This window comes from Nycticebus coucang, chromosome X (genome assembly GCF_027406575.1).
Source record: "Nycticebus coucang isolate mNycCou1 chromosome X, mNycCou1.pri, whole genome shotgun sequence".
In the NCBI taxonomy this organism is placed as follows: domain Eukaryota; kingdom Metazoa; phylum Chordata; class Mammalia; order Primates; family Lorisidae; genus Nycticebus; species Nycticebus coucang.
The window spans coordinates 7,723,885-7,746,137 of record NC_069804.1 but is presented as its reverse complement, the minus strand read 5'-3'; the positions used below and the strand labels follow the sequence as shown (position 1 = coordinate 7,746,137).

At 49.7% G+C, this 22,253-nt stretch overlaps 1 protein-coding gene across 5 annotated transcripts in view; it reads right to left on the bottom strand.

The window, feature by feature from the left end:
- Positions 1-22,253, bottom strand: part of TBL1X (transducin beta like 1 X-linked) — a 220,304-nt gene that overhangs the window by 122,034 nt on the left and 76,017 nt on the right. For all 5 annotated transcript variants that reach the window (XM_053581002.1, XM_053581006.1, XM_053581001.1 and 2 more), the window contains exon 2: positions 12,066-12,139. The gene's annotated coding sequence lies outside the window, so the exon portion shown is untranslated. The remainder of the gene's footprint in view (positions 1-12,065; positions 12,140-22,253) is intronic.

The window sequence follows — 22,253 nt, the reverse complement described above, 5'->3', positions numbered from 1 at the left end:
CACTTAAAACTAATTTACTCAAAATCCTTAACTGAAAAAAAATGTACATTTTTGCTTTAAAAGCCTTCCTAAATTATTTTGATAGTCCACAGTTGTTTGGATTGTCTTGACTGATGAGTATTAATTTTACTCATATTAATCTTTTGAAAGATTATCTGCTTCCTCCTCTCTATTTAAAGATAAATTATGTCCACATTAACAATAGACATTTTCTCTGATTGGAGCCCCCCTGGAAAATAAAATAAAAGCAGCAAACTCATAAATATTGATCTTCTAAAAGAATGACAGCTTAGGAGTTTCTGCATAATGCTATAGTTTTTATGTAAATAAAATTACACTTCATCACTCCTCACCCAACTAAATACGGTACACAGATAATGTGTTTTTAACCCCACAAAACATCTGTCTGATGGAAGTTAGTCCATCCCATCACGTGTTTCTCAGAGATGACTTTGCATCCACACAACAACATGGGCTCATACATGTTCACAGCAGCATTATTCGGAAAGTGGAGCAGTTGAAACGATTCCGTGTTACCGAGTGATGACTGCAGAGACCAGACTTGGTCTGTCTCATGATGGAATGGTGGTGTGTGGACGTGAGAAGGAAGAACCAGTCACTCAGAGAACGACATAGTTGAGCCCTGAAAACGTGGTGCTCAGACAGAGGAAGTGGGTCTGCCTCGCATGGAGCATTTATACCGAGTGTCCAGAACCAGCGCGTCTACAGAAACACAACGTCAACTGGGGGCTGCACAGGGCTGACACCAGGAGGGAAGACTAGGGGTGACAGCGGGCACAGGGCTTCTTTGTTGGTACAAAAAATATTCTAAACTTGGACTGTGGAGACAGGGCACAACTCTTGAGAAAACACCAGAAACCGATGAACTGTGTCAGTTCAGAGGGGAACAAGACGGGGTGTGAATTACGTATCAATGAAGCTGTTTAAGAAATTGCTCAGTGACTTCTTCGAGATCCTGGACGTGGCCAAGCACAGGACAGTTCCACCCTGGAGAAAAGAAGCAGTGGGAGTGTGGGAGTGCGGTGGTGGCCGCCCATGTGCCAGTGCCAACCGGAGCTCGGTCAGCGTGGGCAATGTCTGGTACCATTTTGAAGGTGCGTCTTCACATTCTACATGGAACACTTCTTTCTTGCAGGTGACAAAGGGGCACACGGGGGAGGGGGCATAAAGTGCCTTCCAGCAGAGGTTCTGGAGGCAGACCATGTACCCGAGCTGCCAGTCAAATGTGCGTGAGTTCTTCCCGGTCAAACTTGCCAGAGAATCTGGGCATTTCTTGGGGATTCTAAATGAATCCATTTAGCCACTATTTTCAAAATCCCTGCATGGCCCAATACAGCCTACTTCCCAGTGCACATGCCACATCCCTTTTCCTAAGTCATGATGATGGTATTGAATGTGGTGGGCTGCGTTTCATCAGACGCCTGGCAGGGCGGGAATCCCCTCTCCCCTTGCCTCTCCTGCCCCCCACCTGGCAGACATGGGGGCTGGGGCCATTCTCAGTCTCCAGAAATTAAACGGAGCCTAGAACCTGCTTTAGCCCCTGGGACCGCCAAGGTGTCCTTGGGAGGCAGAGTGCACCAGGCGTGGACAGCTGGGCTGTCCCTATGAAGACGTTCTCAAAGGAAGTGCAGCTCGACTCTGTTGTCCCCCGGCATCAGGACCAAACCAGAGAGGACACATGGCCAGAAACACATCCCAGACACAGTGAGGTACTTCATGGCAGATTCGGTCAGGCCAACCCCTGCCTGCCACCATCCAGAACATCTTCATTCACAGTTCACCAACTCGCCACAGCTGCAGGGTTCAGAGATTTCAGGAGCCATAAAGCTGTCCAGTCGCTGCTTATCTGAATTTCATACAAAATTAACATTCTACCTACATTCACTGACAAAGACAAATAGCTACAGACTGCAAAATGGCAGTATTTCGTGTAAATAAACCCTGTGAAAAGGACCCAGGTGAAAAGGTGATATTTGCAGCTAAAGTTTGGTGTTTTTGAGAAATATAGATTTCATAAACCAAACAGTATATGGTCATGTGGGGGAAAAATGTCTTTAAGGTGGTTATCAAAAATATTAAAGATCACTAAATAACCTGTCCTTCTTCACTGTCAAACACAGTGTGACACTAGGAAGGTTTTTTAGTAAAAACACGAAAGCACCCAGTAATGCCATTAATTTACATTACAATTTGAATCATGCTAAATCAGGAATGTAAAGATTAAATGCACCCCAGTGCACAGACAGAAAATCCCCCTGGTGGGAGGATTTGCCTTACAAACGAAGATTTTTCTTTAAATTTACATGAAAAGTAATGATAGCATTTAGTTAGTTTGACATAACGGGGCAGATGTGTATTTTAAAAGGGCTTAGAAATGCCAGGAGAATACTGTGCCACAGTGTGTATAGACAGCTACAGGTGATGGGGACTCTGTAATCGGCTTCTAATAATTCACGGCTCACTTCCAGCTCCACGCCCGCCTCCTACACATTTTCCGTTCCCAGCCCCAAATCAAATCACATCTTTGCTATGGCAGCGCTAGCAAACTAATATCCTGCTATCCCTGCAGCACCTGCATCCAGAAGGCATTATTATCTGCTGAGCAAATGAACAGATGAATCAATATCACTTCTGCTGTTCTACTGTGCACCAGACGTCAGCCAACTCCATTTTGATCATTCCATCCAAATAAAGTTATAAACTCATCTGAGCTGAAAGAGCCCCGTTGGTAAGGAAGCAGCAGTTGCTTTGGGATAAAATACGATGATAACATGCTGGAAGAAACTCAGAACCAAATATAGACCCGAGAGTTTTTGTAGACGACGTTTAAGTCACAGACACCACATTTCAGAATCCTCATCAAGAATCCTTTCACATAAAGACCAACTTCATCATGCTGATTGCAAAGCCCCTCCAAAGTTTATACACATGGAGCGAAAAGTTTATGCTTTTGCAGGAAAGTAAAGTTAGAGGGAGTGGAAGGAGGAAAACCAGTTCAGGGACAGACTAAGGCTGGCGGGGAACTGTCACGTGTCTCTGTTACAGAAGGTCATGGCTGGAAAGTGACCTCTCCGCAAGAGATCTCAGTGGGAAGTGGGGTGGCCTGTTACTGGGACACTTCCCTGACGGCTGTTAATATTTCTTCTACTCTTTCCTTTGGAAGCTGAAGGGATCAGAAAGGCAGGTGGGATGAGCATGTAAGCTGATCTCAGCAGAGAATTGTGGACAGGGCACATGAGGACGTCTACAAGGAAAGCTGGGTGTGTACGAAATCATTTCACTGTGCACCAGCTGGAATCGCTTTCTACATCTAAAGAATAGTCATAAGCCAGAACTAATGAGGGAGTGATCTACAGTATAGTCAGATTCACAGAGACAGAAAGCAGAATGGGGAGTGCCTAGGGCCAAAGAGGGAGGGGAACGGGGAGTTGGAGTTTACTGGGCACAGAGTTTCCATTTGGGAAGACAAAAACGGTTGTGGGGACAGCTGCCCAACCCCAGAACGCACACAGCAACACGGGGCCCTACGAGTGAAGTATGTAAATTTTATGTACATTTTATCCCAATAAAAAAAAAATAATAGTTCTTTTTATACATGACTTAAGGCCAAGTTGTTTCAGTGACAGTCATTTCTTGGGGAACCATTCTCACATTGGAGGTTCCATTAAAAAGTTACTAACTGTGCATAGGGATGTCATAGGGTGGTCACTTCGGAGAATTCTACAATTCTTCCAAATAATTAGATTCAGATCTACTGACTAGGAAAAGGGTCAAATTGTGCAGTTTCCCTTTTTAACAGAGTATAAATGAAATGAAGGTAAAGTAAATTGATTTCTACGATAGATGATCCATTGCCCAAACTGTATTTCTTAATATAAAAAAAAAACACAATTTCGGTGCAAAAGTTGGGTCTGTATCTGTTATGGACTTGATTGCACCCCTTCCCCCAATTTGTAAGGCCTCATCTGAAACCAAATTTTCTGGCACCTTGATCTTGGGCTCCCTGTCTCCAGAATTGTGAGGAAATGAATTTCTATTGTTTAAGCCACCCAGACCACGGCGCTATTTTGTGAAGGCATGCTGAGCAGGCTAATGTAGTAGCCTTACTGTTTTCCAGACGTACACCAAGAGTCATTTTCAGGAGACCTAAATGTGTATAAATCCTCAGCACATGCCTCTTACCCAACGACATTCACTAAACTACCCTTGTAAGAGAACAGAAGGCAGTATTTTGTCACCACAAAGCTCTTAGCTTCATCCCACACCAGCCAACCTTGACATGGCTAATATCTGGACAGAGCGCCCAGGGGCGAGGGTGGGGTGAGCAATGCCCCTTGGCCTCTGCCCACTTCATGCCAGGGGCTCACACACAACCCCCTCCCCCCCAAAGGTAAAATGTCTCCAGACATGACCAAATGTCCTGGGGGGGCTACCACCCAGAAGAAAACCACCGTCCTCAACTGAGAAAGACAAACTTGGGAACCGTCTCTGTTTACAAAGAAAACGAAAAGGAAAGCAACCTCCCCCGATTGGGGATGAGAGCCAGGAGTAAAGGAACGTGTCAGAAACGGCAGGATTCTGTACATCCAGACCTCTTCCAGGCCATCCTATAAACAGAAGCTTGAGCCCATTTCAAGAATTTCCTATTTTAATTAATATCCATTTGATTCAAATTCCAATTGGGAAGAAATTCCCAGGTTCGACACCCACTAGCTGGGGCCGAAGCCTCGTCCTATTCTGGTCTGGAGGGCTCAGGAGAAAAGGAAGGGAATGCCGGCCTTTTCTGGAGAAAGGAGGCTTCCAGAACAAGGGACAGCGTTCAAAACGCGCTAAGTGGTAGTGTCTGAAAGAAACGGAACAAACAGAAGGGAAGAAAGTGGAGCAGAGAGGTTTTATCCAACAGCACGTGGTCAGGGACTTCTTATCAGCTGGGGACACAAACCCCCATCGTTCTGCTGGTTCCAGTGCACGGCCTCCAAAGCTTTACAAAGACGAGGGCTGCTTCCTTAGGGGTTTGTAAGACAGGCCAGTGGGACGCCCACCCCTACGCCATCCCACACCACCTTCACCAATTGAGTAGGAGACCCAGAGGTGTCCTTATGAGGACTTTTGAGTTCTAATGTGCTGCAGTGAGTAACTCTGAGGCTCCCTCTGATCTACTGGGATTATCTATGCCTTGTTAGGGATTATGGATAAAAGGGAATTGGTGAGAACTGGCCACACGTGCAGGTACTTAGACCTCAGATGGGTCCGTAATCAGAGTCCCAGGAGACAACAGAAGAAAAGTGCCCAGGAGACAGTAATCCCACCCCAGTGGGCTGCCAGGCCCCTGCAGACAGCCTAGGGCACAGTGTGGAAACTCAGCTGGCCTCCAGGAAGGACCAAGATGTGGTTCTACCTGCCCAAGGTTCCGGCCTTTGACCTGGACCACTAGGAAAAGTGACAGACTTCAGAGGTCCCCGATGTCCCAGAGGGGGCACAGGCGCTATTAACGTGACTTGCCTGCCTCCTGTCAAGCACAGAAGGGGCTCTAAAGGACAGCGACCCTGGTGCTTCTACACACTGTTCTCCTTTGCTTCTTCAACCCCATGGAGAGGCCCCTGGAACCTCAGGCTGCAGTCTGCTCGGCCAGAAGTCTCCCAGAGGGGCAGGGACGCTAACTTATGGGGGGGACTAGCCTGCCAGACCCCACCCACCGCACAGGCTGTGGGAGAAATAAGCCCAGACCGCAGCAGTGCCTGCTGTTGTCCACCAGCCCCCCCATTAAACCCCAAAAGGAAGACAACCCAGAGGCCGTCGGCAAGAGGATGGCCAAACAAACTTGGCCCCTCTGTCCCAAGGAACACCACCAAGCAGTGAAAAGGAAGCAGCTAGCAACATACCACTGGGGCAGATCTCGTGGGCATCTGGCTGAGCACACGAAGACAGTCTCAAAGGCCACCACGCTGTGCGTGTGGATCTGTTTACATAACATTCTTGAAATGATGACAGTACAGTGGTGGAGAACACAAGGGCTGCCAGGAGCTGGAGGAAGTGAAAGGGGTCACTTGACTACACAACAGTCCTGCCTCTGGATGACAGTGGCAGCTACGTGAATCTAAACACAGCACCCCACTTCAGACGGTCCTGCCTCTGGATGACGGTGGTGTCTACACGAATCTACACATGCCACCTTGTTTCAGACAACTGCTACACATGGTCCTCAACTTAGGATGGTTTGACTCATCGTTTTTCAGCTTTACAAAAGCCACACAGGAAACCCCAGGAAGCCTCCCCTGGAGGACCCAGGCCAGCACTCGGCGCTCCACTTGCAGTTCAGTGTGCAGTGAATTTCACGAGGGAGTCAGCACGTTATTATGCTGATGAGATAGGTTTTCTGATCGATGACTATGCCTGTGTGGGCTAAGGCGAGTGCCATGAGCACGTGATGCTTAAGGCAGGCTGGGCTAAGCCCTGATCTCTGCTAGGTTGGGTAGCATATGTGTTTTTGCCTTTTGATATTTTTAGTGCGGGAAGGGTAAGCTGAGGAGCAGCTGTGCATCCACACAGACCCAGGTACGTGGGCGCTGCGTGGCCCAGACAGACCCAGGTATGTGGGTGCTGCGTGGCCCAGACAGACCCTGGTACGTGTGCGCTGCGTGGCCCAGACAGACCCAGGTACATGGGCGCTGCGTGGCCCAGACAGACCCAGGTACATATGCACTGCGTGGCCCAGACAGACCCAGGTATGTGTGTGCTGTGTGGCCCAGACAGACCCAGGTACATATGCACTGCGTGGCCCAGACAGACCCAGGTACATGGGCGCTGCGTGGCCCAGACAGACCCTGGTACGTGTGTGCTGCGTGGCCCAGATAGCCCCTGGTACGTGTGTGCTGAGTAGCCCAGACAGACCCAGGTATGTGGGCGCTTGTGGCGCAGACAGACACAGGTACGTGTGTGCTGCGTGGCCCAGACAGACCCAGGTACGTGTGTGCTGCGTGGCCCAGACAGACACAGGTACGTGTGTGCTGCGTGGCCCAGACAGACCCTGGTACGTGTGTGCCGCGTGGCCCAGACAGACCCTGGTACGTGTGTGCTGCGTGGCCCAGACAGGGTACGTGTGTGCTGCATGGCCCAGACAGACACAGGTACGTGTGCGCTGCGTGGCCCAGACAGACCCAGGTATGTGGGCGCTGCATGGCCCAGACAGGGTACGTGTGCGCTGCGTGGCCCAGACAGACCCAGGTATGTGGGCGCTGCGTGGCCCAGACAGGGTACGTGTGCGCTGCGTGGCCCAGACAGACCCAGGTATGTGGGCGCTGCGTGGCCCAGACAGGGTACGTGTGCGCTGCGTGGCCCAGACAGACACAGGTACGTGTGCGCTGCGTGGCCCAGACAGACCCAGGTATGTGGGCGCTGCGTGGCCCAGACAGGGTACGTGTGCGCTGCGTGGCCCAGACAGACCCAGGTATGTGGGCGCTGCGTGGCCCAGACAGGGTACGTGTGCGCTGCGTGGCCCAGACAGACCCAGGTATGTGGGCGCTGCGTGGCCAAGACAGGGTACGTGTGCGCTGCGTGGCCCAGACAGACCCAGGTATGTGGGTGCTGCGTGGCCCAGACAGGGTACGTGTGCGCTGCGTGGCCCAGACGGACCCAGGTACGTGGGCGCTTGTGGTGCAGACAGGGTACGTGTGCGCTGCGTGGCCCAGACAGACCCAGGTATGTGGGCGCTGCGTGGCCCAGACAGGGTACGTGTGCGCTGCGTGGCCCAGACAGACCCAGGTATGTGGGCGCTGCGTGGCCCAGACAGGGTACGTGTGCGCTGCGTGGCCCAGACAGACCCAGGTATGTGGGCGCTGCGTGGCCCAGACAGGGTACGTGTGCGCTGCGTGGCCCAGACAGACACAGGTACGTGTGCGCTGCGTGGCCCAGACAGACCCAGGTATGTGGGCGCTGCATGGCCCAGACAGGGTACGTGTGCGCTGCGTGGCCCAGACAGACCCAGGTATGTGGGCGCTGCGTGGCCCAGACAGGGTACATGTGCGCTGCGTGGCCCAGACAGACCCAGGTATGTGGGCGCTGCGTGGCCCAGACAGACCCAGGTATGTGGGCGCTGCATGGCCCAGACAGGGTACGTGTGCGCTGCGTGGCCCAGACAGACACAGGTACGTGGGCGCTGCGTGGCCCAGACAGACCCAGGTATGTGGGCGCTGCATGGCCCAGACAGGGTACGTGTGCGCTGCGTGGCCCAGACGGACCCAGGTACGTGGGCGCTTGTGGTGCAGACAGGGTACGTGTGCGCTGCGTGGCCCAGACAGACCCAGGTATGTGGGCGCTGCGTGGCCCAGACAGGGTACGTGTGCGCTGCGTGGCCCAGACAGACCCAGGTATGTGGGCGCTGCGTGGCCCAGACAGGGTACGTGTGCGCTGCGTGGCCCAGACAGACCCAGGTATGTGGGCGCTGCGTGGCCCAGACAGGGTACGTGTGCGCTGCGTGGCCCAGACGGACCCAGGTACGTGGGCGCTTGTGGTGCAGACAGGGTACGTGTGCGCTGCGTGGCCCAGACAGACCCAGGTATGTGGGCGCTGCGTGGCCCAGACAGGGTACGTGTGCGCTGCGTGGCCCAGACAGACCCAGGTATGTGGGCGCTGCGTGGCCCAGACAGGGTACGTGTGCGCTGCATGGCCCAGACAGACCCAGGTATGTGGGCGCTGCGTGGCCCAGACAGGGTACGTGTGCGCTGCGTGGCCCAGACAGACACAGGTACGTGTGCGCTGCGTGGCCCAGACAGACCCAGGTATGTGGGCGCTGCGTGGCCCAGACAGGGTACATGTGCGCTGCGTGGCCCAGACAGACCCAGGTATGTGGGCGCTGCGTGGCCCAGACAGACCCAGGTATGTGGGCGCTGCATGGCCCAGACAGGGTACGTGTGCGCTGCGTGGCCCAGACAGACACAGGTACGTGGGCGCTGCGTGGCCCAGACAGACCCAGGTATGTGGGCGCTGCATGGCCCAGACAGGGTACGTGTGCGCTGCGTGGCCCAGACGGACCCAGGTACGTGGGCGCTTGTGGTGCAGACAGGGTACGTGTGCGCTGCGTGGCCCAGACAGACCCAGGTATGTGGGCGCTGCGTGGCCCAGACAGGGTACGTGTGCGCTGCGTGGCCCAGACAGACCCAGGTATGTGGGCGCTGCGTGGCCCAGACAGGGTACGTGTGCGCTGCGTGGCCCAGACAGACCCAGGTACGTGGGCGCTGCGTGGCCCAGACAGGGTACGTGTGCGCTGCGTGGCCCAGACGGACCCAGGTACGTGGGCGCTGCGTGGCCCAGACAGGGTACGTGTGCGCTGCGTGGCCCAGACGGACCCAGGTACGTGGGCGCTTGTGGTGCAGACAGGGTACGTGTGCGCTGCGTGGCCCAGACAGACCCAGGTATGTGGGCGCTGCGTGGCCCAGACAGGGTACGTGTGCGCTGCGTGGCCCAGACAGACCCAGGTATGTGGGCGCTGCGTGGCCCAGACAGGGTACGTGTGCGCTGCGTGGCCCAGACGGACCCAGGTACGTGGGCGCTTGTGGTGCAGACAGGGTACGTGTGCGCTGCGTGGCCCAGACAGACCCAGGTATGTGGGCGCTGCGTGGCCCAGACAGGGTACGTGTGCGCTGCGTGGCCCAGACAGACCCAGGTATGTGGGCGCTGCGTGGCCCAGACAGGGTACGTGTGCGCTTCGTGGCCCAGACAGACCCAGGTACGTGGGCGCTGCGTGGCCCAGACAGGGTACGTGTGCGCTGCGTGGCCCAGACGGACCCAGGTACGTGGGCGCTGCGTGGCCCAGACAGGGTACGTGTGCGCTGCGTGGCCCAGACGGACCCAGGTACGTGGGCGCTTGTGGTGCAGACAGGGTACGTGTGCGCTGCGTGGCCCAGACGGACCCAGGTACGTGGGCGCTTGTGGTGCAGACAGGCTACATGAGGACAGCAGTGCTGTTCCAGCGCCAGTCCCCTCTCTTCATGACACAGCGCTGCCCTGTAAGATGGGGCCTTCGGGAAGTGGGGGTAGGGCAGGAGGGGGCGCTCTGGAACTCACTGCACTATTTTCTTCTTCCTCTTCTTTTTTTTCTTTTTTTGCAGTGTTTGGCCGGGGCTGGGTTTGAACCCACCACCTCTAGGATATGGGGCCGGCGCCCTACTCCTTTGAGCCACAGGCGCCGCCCCTCTCACTATACTATTTTCACAACTTCTGAGGCTAACATTATGTCAGAAGAGAAGGCTTCAAAAATAACAGCATCCAACCAGTGAATGGGTCAAGAAAGCGTGGTCCACCCACAAGAGGAAGTAGACTTTGGCCATAAAAAGGAACCAAGCCCTGACACACACTAGCTGCCCCACGGGCGAACCCTGAAAATACTGTGCTGAGTGGAAGAGGCCACACAGCAGTGACTCCGTGCAATGTGAGACACCCACAGGTGGGCAAATCCACAGAGCAGAAAGCAGGTGGGTGGCTGCCCAGGGGCTGGGACAGTGAAGGTGAAGGCTATGAGTCTCTTCTGGAAGTGATGAATGTTCTGAATTGCCGGTGGTGGTGACGGCTGCTCAGTTCCGAGAACTAAATAGAAACCACTGACTCTGTATAGTTGAAAGGGCACGTTGTCTGCTATCTGGGACTGTGTCTCGATACAACTGTTTCCAGAAAATGAAAACACCTGGTACAAAGTAAGTGGTAAAGAAGAATCTGGTCATGGTTTACTATTTTTTCTTCACCCGTGGGGCTGTAAGAATCACCTCTGTTGCTCTTCCAAACCCCAATGCTGCCCTGCAACCACCCGAGGGGGTGTGTCCCTCAGGTGTGTACAGGTAGACAGAAGTCGAGGGCCTGAAGCAAAGTTGTCCTCATGCCCTTTGCAGGAAGGGCCAAGGTCAAACTCCTTGACCTTTCATCATGTCCTTTTAGCTACCCATCACCCCCATTCCTCCCATTGGGCTGCCTCACTCACTTGTCCCTTAAGTAAAAATTCTTCCTTATTCCTAGCTCATTTTTGCTCACAGAGTTGTGTGTTGGGTATACACTGAAATCCTGCCGACCATCAGGACCAACCCAAGTCCTCCTTCCAAGAGGTCAGTCACCTTTCTCAGCTGCTCCACAGGCTGTTCACAGAGCCTGCCTTGGAATCCCCACAGCGGGGAACGTCCACACCATTCAGGAGCCACCCACCCACACCTCGGCCTAAGCACCTGTACAGCCCTAGGCATGCCCTATAAGGCGTTATCTGCCACCCTCCCCAAAGGCAAATAGTTCGCAAAAATCTCTGCAGACTCATGACGTTTCAGAAGTAATAGACTCAAAGGACGGTCATCCCAGAACTGGAAGATCTTCATACAGAATGGTCTGAAAGGGATGCCCTTGATTCAGTGAGCATGGGGCCCCACGGTAACATGGGTGAGATATAACAGTCGGATGTCAACCTCAGAGGCCCCTGCGAGGTAAGTCTGCGTTCTCTCAGCCAGAGACCACGTAGACTCCAGACTGCAGGAAGGAGCCTCCCAGGGCCCACTTCATAAACCGTGCTACCTCGGGAAGGTGCCAAAACAAGGTTTTTATAATGGATTTGGTAGTGAGTGTCACGTCTGCTTGTCTTTTCCGAACACACTCCAAGAGGGACATAGAAGAAAAAAGAGGCCTGTGATGGATAAAAGAGCCAAAGGTTTTTTGTTTTTTATGAACCTGGCTTCTGAGAAAAAACATAAGCACCTGAAATGTGTATCAGAAAAAGGATTAGAAACCACGCTTCAACTCAAAAGCACACACCTTTTATAATAGTCTCCATTCTTCTTTCCCAAATTTCACATCTGCCTTTCAGAAGGTAAATATCAAAGTTTGTTATGAAGCGTTAATAAAGACACTTTGTATTTTTTTCTTTGCTAGCAAAACCACCTATTCCAAGACACTTTGAGAAATCAGTTTCCGGTACATAAAGCTAATGAGGTCTTATTTATTTTTTAAGCACAGAAAATATGAAGAGAGCAGTTGACAGTTTATGAATTATGCAATAAGAAATCCACTCCACTTACTCAGAGCCAAATGCAGGCAAATCCTCCCTTCCTTGGAGGGTTTATTTTCAGGTCTCTCGTCTATCTTCAATTACCTGTTAATGAAAAATACCCCATGTAAGGCAAAAATGTCAATCAACACACCAAAAATACATTCTCAACTGCTCCACAACGGCATCTGGATTAGAACTAATATTACAAAGCTGTGCTCATAACCGAGGTAGATGGCAGAAAACCCTCACAGGGAGATTCAAAGCATCAGCCTCTGTTTACAGCTCACAGGGAGACAGTTCACACCAAGCTGCTCAACACGTACCATTTTCTTACAGCCGATTACAATGACAACATTGCCAGGGAATCTCAACAACTGAAAAATCTGCTTGACTCTTACGACAGGCACGATTTTCTCTACCATCCTAAAACACCCTCAGTGAAAACACAGGTGTTTCTAGAGTCAGGGCAACTCAGCACATTTTCTAGTGACCACCACCTGCTGTGCCTTGTAGAAGACGGAAGTGCCGTGGGACTCTGCAAGGGAAGAGCAGGGAGGGAATCCAGCAGGCAATTGTATAAGGAGAGCCTGAGATGACAGACATCATGGAAGTCACACTGGGCAGTGGGATAGACAGTGACCAGGAAATGTGCAGTTTACTTTCCATGGGGGCCTGGCACAGTTCTCTGAGGAAGGGGCCCTTGAATGGGGCAAGAAAGGCAAGGCTGTGACACAGCAGGTGCGCATGTCCTGTAGCGGGAATGAAGACTATACCCCCTGCCTCACCCCTCTTGTATATGTCTTCTCTGAGCTTATGCAGGGCACACACCTAGGCAGATGACAGTTAGGACTTCCAACAGGGAGTTCATCCTGACAAACTCCTCCCAACTGCCTAGTGCCTGAGCCATATCCCCGTCCATTCTATCACCCTTCCCCAGAACTATTAGGCACAGACATTATATTAAAAAGGAAAAGGACAGACAGGCACGGTGGCTCATGCCTGTAATCCCAGCACTCTGGGACGCTGTAGCAGGTGGATTGCTGGAACTCATGAGTTCGAGACCAGTCTGAGCAAGAGTTAAGATCCTGTCTTTGGGGCGGCGCCTGTGGCTCAGTCGGTAAGATGCCGGCCCCATATACCGAGGGTGGCGGGTTCAAACCCGGCCCCGGCCAAACTGCAACCAAAAAATAGCCGGGCGTTGTGGCGGGTGCCTGTAGTCCCAGCTACTCGGGAGGCTGAGGCAAGAGAATCGCTTAAGCCCAGGAGTTGGAGGTTGCTGTGAGCTGTGTGAGGCCACGGCACTCTACCGAGGGCCATAAAGTGAGACTCTGTCTCTACAAAAAAAAAAAAAAAAAAAAAAGATCCTGTCTTTACTAAAAATAGAAAAACTAGCATCCCATGGGCACCTGTAGTCCCAGCTGCTTGGGACGCTGAGGCAGGAGGATTGCTGGAACCCAAGAGTTTGAGGTTGCTGTGAGCTAGGACGCCACAGCATTCTACCAAGGGTGACAAAGTAAGACTCTGTGTCAAGGTAGGTAGGTAGGTAGGTAGATAGATAGACAGACAGACAGACAGATAGGGAAAGGAGAATGAGGAGGAGGGAATGGGGGGGAAGAAAGAGTGGGGGAAGAGGAAGAAATAGGATGAGGAGAAGGAGAGAGAGGAGAGGAAGGGGAGAAGAGCGGAAGGAGGGAGGGAGGGAGGGAGGGAAGAAGGGAGAGAAAGAGAAAGACAAAAGAACACCCACAACAACAGCAACAGGGACAGTCACAGGCCCCGTTCTGCTCCTCATAAGTTACAAGAAACCCTTTCTGGACCAGAGTTTCCTCAGCTGGGAAATGAAGGCTTAAATTATTTATGAGGTTTTATCCACATCAAAAACTATGAGGAGCCATCTTCCTGTTGACTTTGGTTGTCAATTTAGGAGAAAATACAAAGAACTCAACTAAGAACTTGCAAAAGAATCCCGGGGGTGGAAAGGATGTGTGTCCATCTGTCTGTCCTGTGGCCAGCAGCACTGGACCACGTCCAAAGAATGCAGTGTTTTTGCCAGAATGATTAACATTTCAACTGCAGGGAAATTCAACTTGTACCATGGCGACAACACCGTGAAAAATCTAAAAAATGTTTTCAGAAGCCACTAAGCATGACAGAGAAGCTGCAGCTTCCTCCTGCCTCCTTTTCCCTTTTAGCAAGGCCTGAATGACGCAGGACCCAGGGCCAGATGCTCGCTAGCTGACATGGTACCTGTGAAACTCGCCATTGCTCTGGTGCCAGAGAATTCTGAGCCACTTCATTTGCTAAAGGTTCAAGTTCTATGACCTTGAAGCTGATATTTCCTATATTAACAAAATCAAACAGCATTTTTACATACTACGAAGATTTATTCTACAGATTTAAAAATCCTTCAAATAGGTGGTTCTCAAACAGAGGTCATTCTACCCCCACCCCCACCCCCGGGGGATCTGGGCAAAGTCTGTAGACATTTTCAGTTTTCTGGACTGCAACAGGAGTAAACAGCGTTGGAATCTAGAGGTGGAAGCCAGGGCTGATGTGGAAAGGGGATGCCCTGTTAACAGAGAATTATTAGACCCAAACTGCCGAGGTTGGGAGACCTTGTTCTAAACCAGCAGTTCTCAACCTGTGGGTCAGCGACCCACAGGAACTAAAGTAAAGCGCTGCGGCATTAGGAAGGTTGACAACCACACTATGCTAAAATTCTACAATTTTACACAGGGTATATACCCTATATATGTTCATTGTCCAAACTATTCTTGGTCCTTGCAAAGCAATTCATATATGTCGTTTAAAAATGTAAAATATAGGTGACAGAGAAGACTTCTTTTACTACATTAGAAGCCTCTGAACAGTATTTATTCCCAAGTCCACTTCTGAGACCAACCACTTTCAAATCTTGGAACTAAATCTTGTTCTTGGTGGTGTTCCCTGGGCAGCGGCTTCCGTATTTCTGAACTGCTTGCTGTTAAGAGTTCCTCAACGAATCGATTTTAGGTATCGCTTATGGGTCTTCTCCCACATAGATGAAAATGTCTGGTTATTATAAATTCCCACTGCCAAACCTGTGCTGAACTCCCACATTTCCCCAGCAGTCTCGTGTAATACTTCTTAGCTCCATCTGCATTTCCCACATAGGACTTTGACAATGGAACGGACACCGCCGTATGAGTAGATTACTTTCTTACCCAGGTTCATGTTCCCAGAGTGACTAGCTGTCCCGGTGTTTGCTTGCTTCTTGCCCTGAGATCATTCTTCCGTCCCTCTCCAACAATCTTTCCAAGAAGTGTCTCCCCAAGATCAAAACTCTCAGATAACCTGTCACGTCCAAGTTCTTCCGCCCCCAGCACCTGCCCCTTTCCCCAAATACACCACCAGGCCTTCTCCCGAAACAGCCCACGTCCAGAAAACACAGCAACCCCTGAGAACGCTTTCTGCCTCCTTCTGTCCCCAGGATCCCACAACTCCTTTCTTGGTTTACAAACATCGTTCTTCTACCCTTAATTATCAATTAGTAGAAGAACAACTTGAAAATTCTGAGAGGGAGATTATAGTCTAAAAATTCCACATTCAGTCTGTTTTTCAGCCTTCCTGTGTCAATGTTAAGAAACTTGATACCATCTGACTCCACGCCCTTCGTGCGATTTATTTAAAACTTCAGGCCAGGACTGTCCTAACCCCAAATGGATTCACTAGGTTTGAGGATGGCCTACCTAGGCACATACCTGTAAATGTGATGTAACAAAGAATATAGCTGCCATAAGATCCCAGGAAATCACCTTGTGAATAAAATACTACTTTTTGAACTTGAAAACTAAAAGTGGCTATGAGTTGGAAAAAAAAAAACAAAAAACAAAAAACTTGAGGCCATGGCATCCACATCGGCTTTCTCTCCAGTGTCCAGTACAGCATAATGATGAGCTTTGACGCACTAGCATTATTTGGTGTACTTCATTTTATTTTTAATTCTTGGGTGATGTACTTAAATTTTTATTCATTGTTCTAGTCACTTGGTATGAAATGTCTCCCTTCAGATTTAAGGTTCTTCCCCCCTTTTCTCTGGAATTCCCATTAGGCAAATATCTGAACAACCATAGCTCCTCTGTCTGATAAAACCTTCTGCCCTCTATCCCCACTGCCTTATAAGGTAGTCGCTAGCCAACCGTGACTCATGAGTACTTGAGATAAGCCTCATGCCAAGCGACGAACTGAACTTTTAATTTTATATAATTATAATTATGTTTAAACGATGACATGTATCTAGTGGCCACCGTATTAGATCAGCAAAAACTCTGAAGATACAGGAAAAAAAGACACATCAGGAAAAGCAGGGCCTTCAGCAGCAACTCTCTGATGGCATTAAACTTGGGCCCAGATGATAAAACTGAGAGTAATCCTACCATTACTATTTTCAAAACAGAGTTCTATGATATAATTTCCTCTGGGTTATAGGAACTCAAGGACCTTTTGGAATGGTTATTACACACAAAAAAGGTGCTACTACTACCCCCAACTATAAAAAGGGAATCAGCAACATCGCAAGACCCTGTCTCTACAAATCATAAGAAAAATTAGCCAGACCCGCGAGTTCAAGGCTATAGCGAGCTATTGGGGCATTCTCTACACATGTATAGGGAAATAAATAATTCAGGGGAAATTGCTGATTTTACCTTAAAAGGATCAACCAAGAAACCGATTTTCTTAGTCTATTCTTCTAATAAGTCATTTAGTATCCATTAGTTTCCACAAAATATGAAGTTTCATTATGTGTGTAAACTTTACAAGGTCCGCGTAAAAGTATGAACTAGTCAAATAGGGAAGAAAAAGATACACAAATGATTTCCTTTTAATGTTTCCAAGGATTAATAACAAATATTTCATGCTTGCACCCCTGACAAAATCAATACTTTGAAGCAAACAAACAAAAAAACCCATGGGAAATTTTAATAAGCTATCAGTCCCATAATATTTGTTTATAAGCATTTATTATTATTTAAAATACAATGACGGGGTGGCGCCTGTGGCTCAGTGGGTAGAGCGCCAGCCCCATATACCAAGGGTGGTGGATTCAAACCTGGCCCCAGCCAAACTGCAACAACAAAAAAATAGCTGGGCGTTGTGGCGGGCACCTGTAGTCCCAGCTGCTCGGGAGGCTGAGGCAAGAGAATCGCCTACGCCCAGGAGTTGGAGGTTGCTGTGAGCTGTGTGATGCCACGGCACTCTACCAAGGGCAATAAAGTGAAACTCTGTCTCCACAAAAAAAAATAAGTAAATAAAGATAAAATACAATGGCAGATTAAATTTTATTTAGCAGCTGAAATGACTCTTTAGCAAAGAGAAAAAGAATCTTACTTAAAGTAGTACATTAAAAGTGTTAGGATAATATGATCTTTCAAATTCAGCAACTGTCAGTCAGCTGTAATTCAAATCTCTTCCCACAGATACAACTCCAAATTTTAGTAAGATACCCATCACTTAATACTAATCAGCTTTGTTTATAGATGGCAGAGTGCATCACAAGGTAGAAGAGAATCCTAATTAATCTTTTCCTCATGTCCCAAAATTCTGTCTCCACACTTTGTAAGGAGCAATAAGCTTCCTTTTAAACGTAGTAATCGTCAAGCACTCTATTGATTCACTGGAATTATGACAAAAGCTGCTCGGCCCCCTATGGTCCTGGTGTTCACGTTTTGGTTTCTATCATTTGCAAATCACATCTGACTCCCCCCTCACCTGGAAAGGTCAATGGTACTGTTTTCACTTTCATTTAACAAAACAGCCAGCAAATCCCTTTTGGGAAGTGAGTACATACGTTCAAAATTCCCTCTGCCAATCACCAAATTCAACCATTCAGTTATGTAAGAGCCTAGGAAACCTCAGACACCCGTCTACCCATCTCTATAGAAAGAAAACGAATAGAAGCTAACTTAAGAGCTTAGAGTGCATTAGAGTGCACACACACACGACCATTCACAAACCAGACTGCGGCTTCCACCACCACCTCCGTGCTGAGGGCAGTGGGAAGAGATGCTACTGGTCCTTCCAATGCACAATTTCACGAGGCTTCACTTTGACCACGAAGAAGGCTTTTCTTCACTCATTACAGCAGAGGAAATTAAACTCGATTTGAAAACAGACCTCTAAAAAGGACAGCTCAAGTCATCACATACCCTGTTAGGGTGGCACCCCGGGCTTCCCGCCATTCAACCCAGACGTGGCTCTTCTGGCCTTGGTACCCATGTCTTTGTCATAATAAAGTCCCCTCACAGTCTTCCCTACAACCTGGCTCGACTGTGGAAAACAGCGCCCCGATTCTTTCCTTCCTCATTACCCACCCCCCCCCCCAATACTGGAGTGTCAACATACTGGAAGAAACTTCGTTCCCCAATAAGGCAGAGACCCAAACTATCTGACTTTCTGATTCTTAACCCTTTGGAAACAAGCCCAGCCTTTTCCAGAAGTGGAAACAGTTTGAAAGGCTGGGGAGGGTGTTCAGACATGGGTTGGTGGGTCCCTGGGAATTCTCCCATCTGCACCGAGAGGCCCCCCCAGGCCCACGCTTTTACATCAGTGTTCTCACTTGGGGATGACTGTGCTGTCTCCAAGAGCCATTTCAGCAAAGAACTGGAGACACTTCAATCAACCACCGCTAGGGGCGGGAATGTCCCTGGCACCCTCCAAGGGCTGCTTCAGTGATAAGGATGTAATTGTACAGGAGGTGGCATTTCTCTCTGGGTGCTGGAAGGACTAAGAGGACCCCTATGCAGGTGTCATCTGAGGACAATTGGAACTAAGACAGACCTGGAAGAGGGGTTTTCCGTGCCAAATAGAGCCTGGCAAGTGAGCTTCATAAGCACCTCTGCCAGCTGCCTGCGCCTGCTCGCTTCTGGAGTACCACTGGCTCTGTCTGGGTCTGTCCCCCATCTTTTGCCCAGGCTATTTGCCCCCCCTGGGGCTCCTAACAAGTTTCTTGTTCCCTAATTTTGCTCCTTGAGGGAACCCACATGTCCAACTGTTAACCCCTCTCTCTGCAGCCCACCCACCACCTCTGCAGGCTCCCTCACCAGGTCCAGCCTGTTCTCACAAAGGCGCTTCCTCCAGGCACACCTCTCATTCCAGAATGAAGGTGACATGCAAGTCACTACACTGGCTACAGAGCTGTGTCTCATGATGTGGACAGATTCCACACCTCTATCTGACCATTCCCAGCCCAGATGCTGGGGCCAAAGGGGCTGGGACAGAACCACCCTGCAGCCCTGGCCAGCTGGTGCATCCCTGGGCTAGGTGTTATAGGGGTCTCCTGCTGCTCACCTGTACAAAGAAGACAAGTGAACCCCAATAATGTCAGGGGTGCGTGCTGCCACTCACACACGGAAGAGCACAGTACCCTGCCTGGGGCACAGGGCGCTCAGTACAATATCGCCCAGTGTCACCCTGCCTCTGAACTGCACGGGTGCTGTGACTAGCGTACAGCCTCGTCAATCATTAGGCATGCGACCCACACACAAGAACCCGTGAGCCTCACAAAAATGGAATGAAGCTATCTGGGAGGTGTGGCTGCAGGAGGAAGATGGGATTACACGTCAAGCACATGGCACAAATCCTGGCCCACCAGGACCATCAGCTGGGAGCAGTGCCATCGGCTGTGATTAGCAGAACTGAGGCACTGAAACGATGGCTCCAAACCCTTCCTCTACAGAATCTCATCAACAAGTCTTTCTACAGCAATCCTTCAGACTCATTTCAATACCTCCCTTTCTTCTCCTGCTTTTCAACAAATGTTATGAAGTGAACTCAAGGCTAGGAGACCCAGTTTTCAATGGAGTTTACAGGAAACTGCAGCACAGCAGTTGTAGAGATAGAAAAAGAAATTCTACTACATGCAGGCCAGGTGCAGTAGTGCAGTCCTGCAATCCCAGCACTCTGGGAGGCCAAGGCAGGAGGATCTCTTAAGCTCAGGAGTTTGAGGCTGATGTGAGGTGTGATGAGTTGGAGTTTGCTGTGAGGTGTGATGACGCCATGGCACTCTACCCATGGTGACAAAGTGAGACTGTCTCCAAACAAACAAATGATCCACTGAATTCAATGTACTTTTAAGGCCAAGACTTTTTAAAAATTCCAGTAAAGTTCAGTGATATAGGAGCTCTGTTAATCATTATAAATTTTTGTTTTCTACATTGATTTTAAAGAACTTCAACATTCAGACCTGAATGACCTAGAAAGCTTTCCTTAGGATCTGAGCACCAGCTGCTTGGGATACGGCATTCAGCACAATAAATTTAGAAATATACTTATCCTGAGGTGCTTCAACAGGAAGTGGCTAAATTAAAATAAGATGCCGCTAACACATCAGAATGCAAAAGCCACCGCCAGCCAACACCTCCAAGAAGCCACGGTGTTCTCATTCTCTGAAATACTTCTAATTCCCCTCCCGGAAAAGAGGAGGAAAAAACTTGGCATGGCTTCCAAAAGCACATATAAAATAGTAAACATAAAAACATTATCTGGGTGAACCAGGGCGCAGAGAAGATCACAGCACCCCGAGGGGAAGGCGGTACCTGAAGTTTGCCACCTGGCCTCCGTTCCTTAGAGGGGAACCAGGAATCTGAGTTTCCTAGACTTCTTCTCAAAGAAGGAACCATGAGGCTGGGTGTAGTGGCTCATGCCTATAATCCTAACACTCTGGGAGGCCTAACAGGTGTGGACTGCCTGAGCTCAGGACTTTGAGACCAGCCTCAGCAAGAGCAAGACCCCTGTCTCTACTAAAAATAGAAAAACTACCTGGGCATTGTGGTGGGGTGCCTGTAGTCCTAGCAACTTGGGAGGCTGAGGCAAGAGGATCACTTGAGCCAAGAGTTTGAGACTGTTGTGAGTTATGAGGCTACGGAACTCTACCAAGGGGAACAAAGTGAGACTTTGTCTCAATAAAAAAAGAAGAGAAAAAAAGGAAACATGATTAGATGCTTGATTCAAATTATCTAAAAAATGATGACACGTGTATAGAAACAGCTTCTAGATCCTGACACATGCACAAAATTCCTACCATAGGTCCCAGAAAGAGGGAATTGGGGCTGTGTACACACTTCACTATCCTTGGCAAACGTGAGGGACAGTTCATTGGCTCCTCGTGTAAAATATCCCTCAGTGCAGGATAATGGCAAAGCACAGCCACGCAAATCCCCTGCAGTAGGGGCAGGTAAGCAGAAGTGTGCAGCTCCCTGCTGCCTGGCTTAGCCTAAGGAAACATTTTAGAAGCACTCTGAGTCCCCACTCTCATGGGGTTGCAGAAACATTGCTATATTATATTATAAACACATTTCAGTGCCAATAAACATCCCACACCTACAACAGTATTTTTATCAGTTGCCTAGTAACCTGTCCTATGGCTAGATCCTGCCTCATTATCCGATCCTTCACTGCGGCGTTCTGCTCCATGCTATTGCTAGCAACACCTCGGCAAACAGCAAGCGGCACCTTTGGAGTGTCAAAAACTTACACAGACCACCAAAATGAAAAAGAAAGCTGCACTTTTACTTCCAAATGTCTCAGAAAAGAAAAAAAAAAAAATACCCCACGTAATGGCAGCAAGTTCAGTGACAGTGGTGAAGTAATTTGTGTTCCTGTAAGTCACACTAGGGGTTACAGGTATTTGCAAAATAGTCACACTCATGGGATGCCTGACTGCAGTGCACAAACAATGCCTGTGTGTGTGTACAAATTTCCAGATTCCCTAGGAAATAATCACAAAACGTATAGCATTAAAACTTTTTTACAAATTTGAGTGAGGATTTTAGAAAAAAAGAGAAAATTAGGACTTTCGTTTCAGTCCAGCAACGTTATCTGGTAAAACCTAAGGACCAGAGGCATGACTCTGCTTCTGTGTCCTCAGCGCCCCAGGGAGACCACCTGCCTGCTCTCTGAGCACCGTACAAGCCCTCCCCACCAATCTTTTCTCTAGTTGCACCAAAGGTCTGAGTTTGCACCCCACTGCCTCAGAGAGGCCTTTCCTGACCCTTCCTGGCTCTGGTGGTTCCTGTTGTCCCTAATCCTATACCCTGCAGCAGTGGGCAGACTTGTAAGGTGGCCCCCATAGGCCCTCACATCATCCCCTCCCCTTGGGTGTGAACACAGCATTGTTATAAGACCCAGCAATTCTGCTCTTCGGAATCTACCCAAGAGAAATAAACACATGCCCTTATAA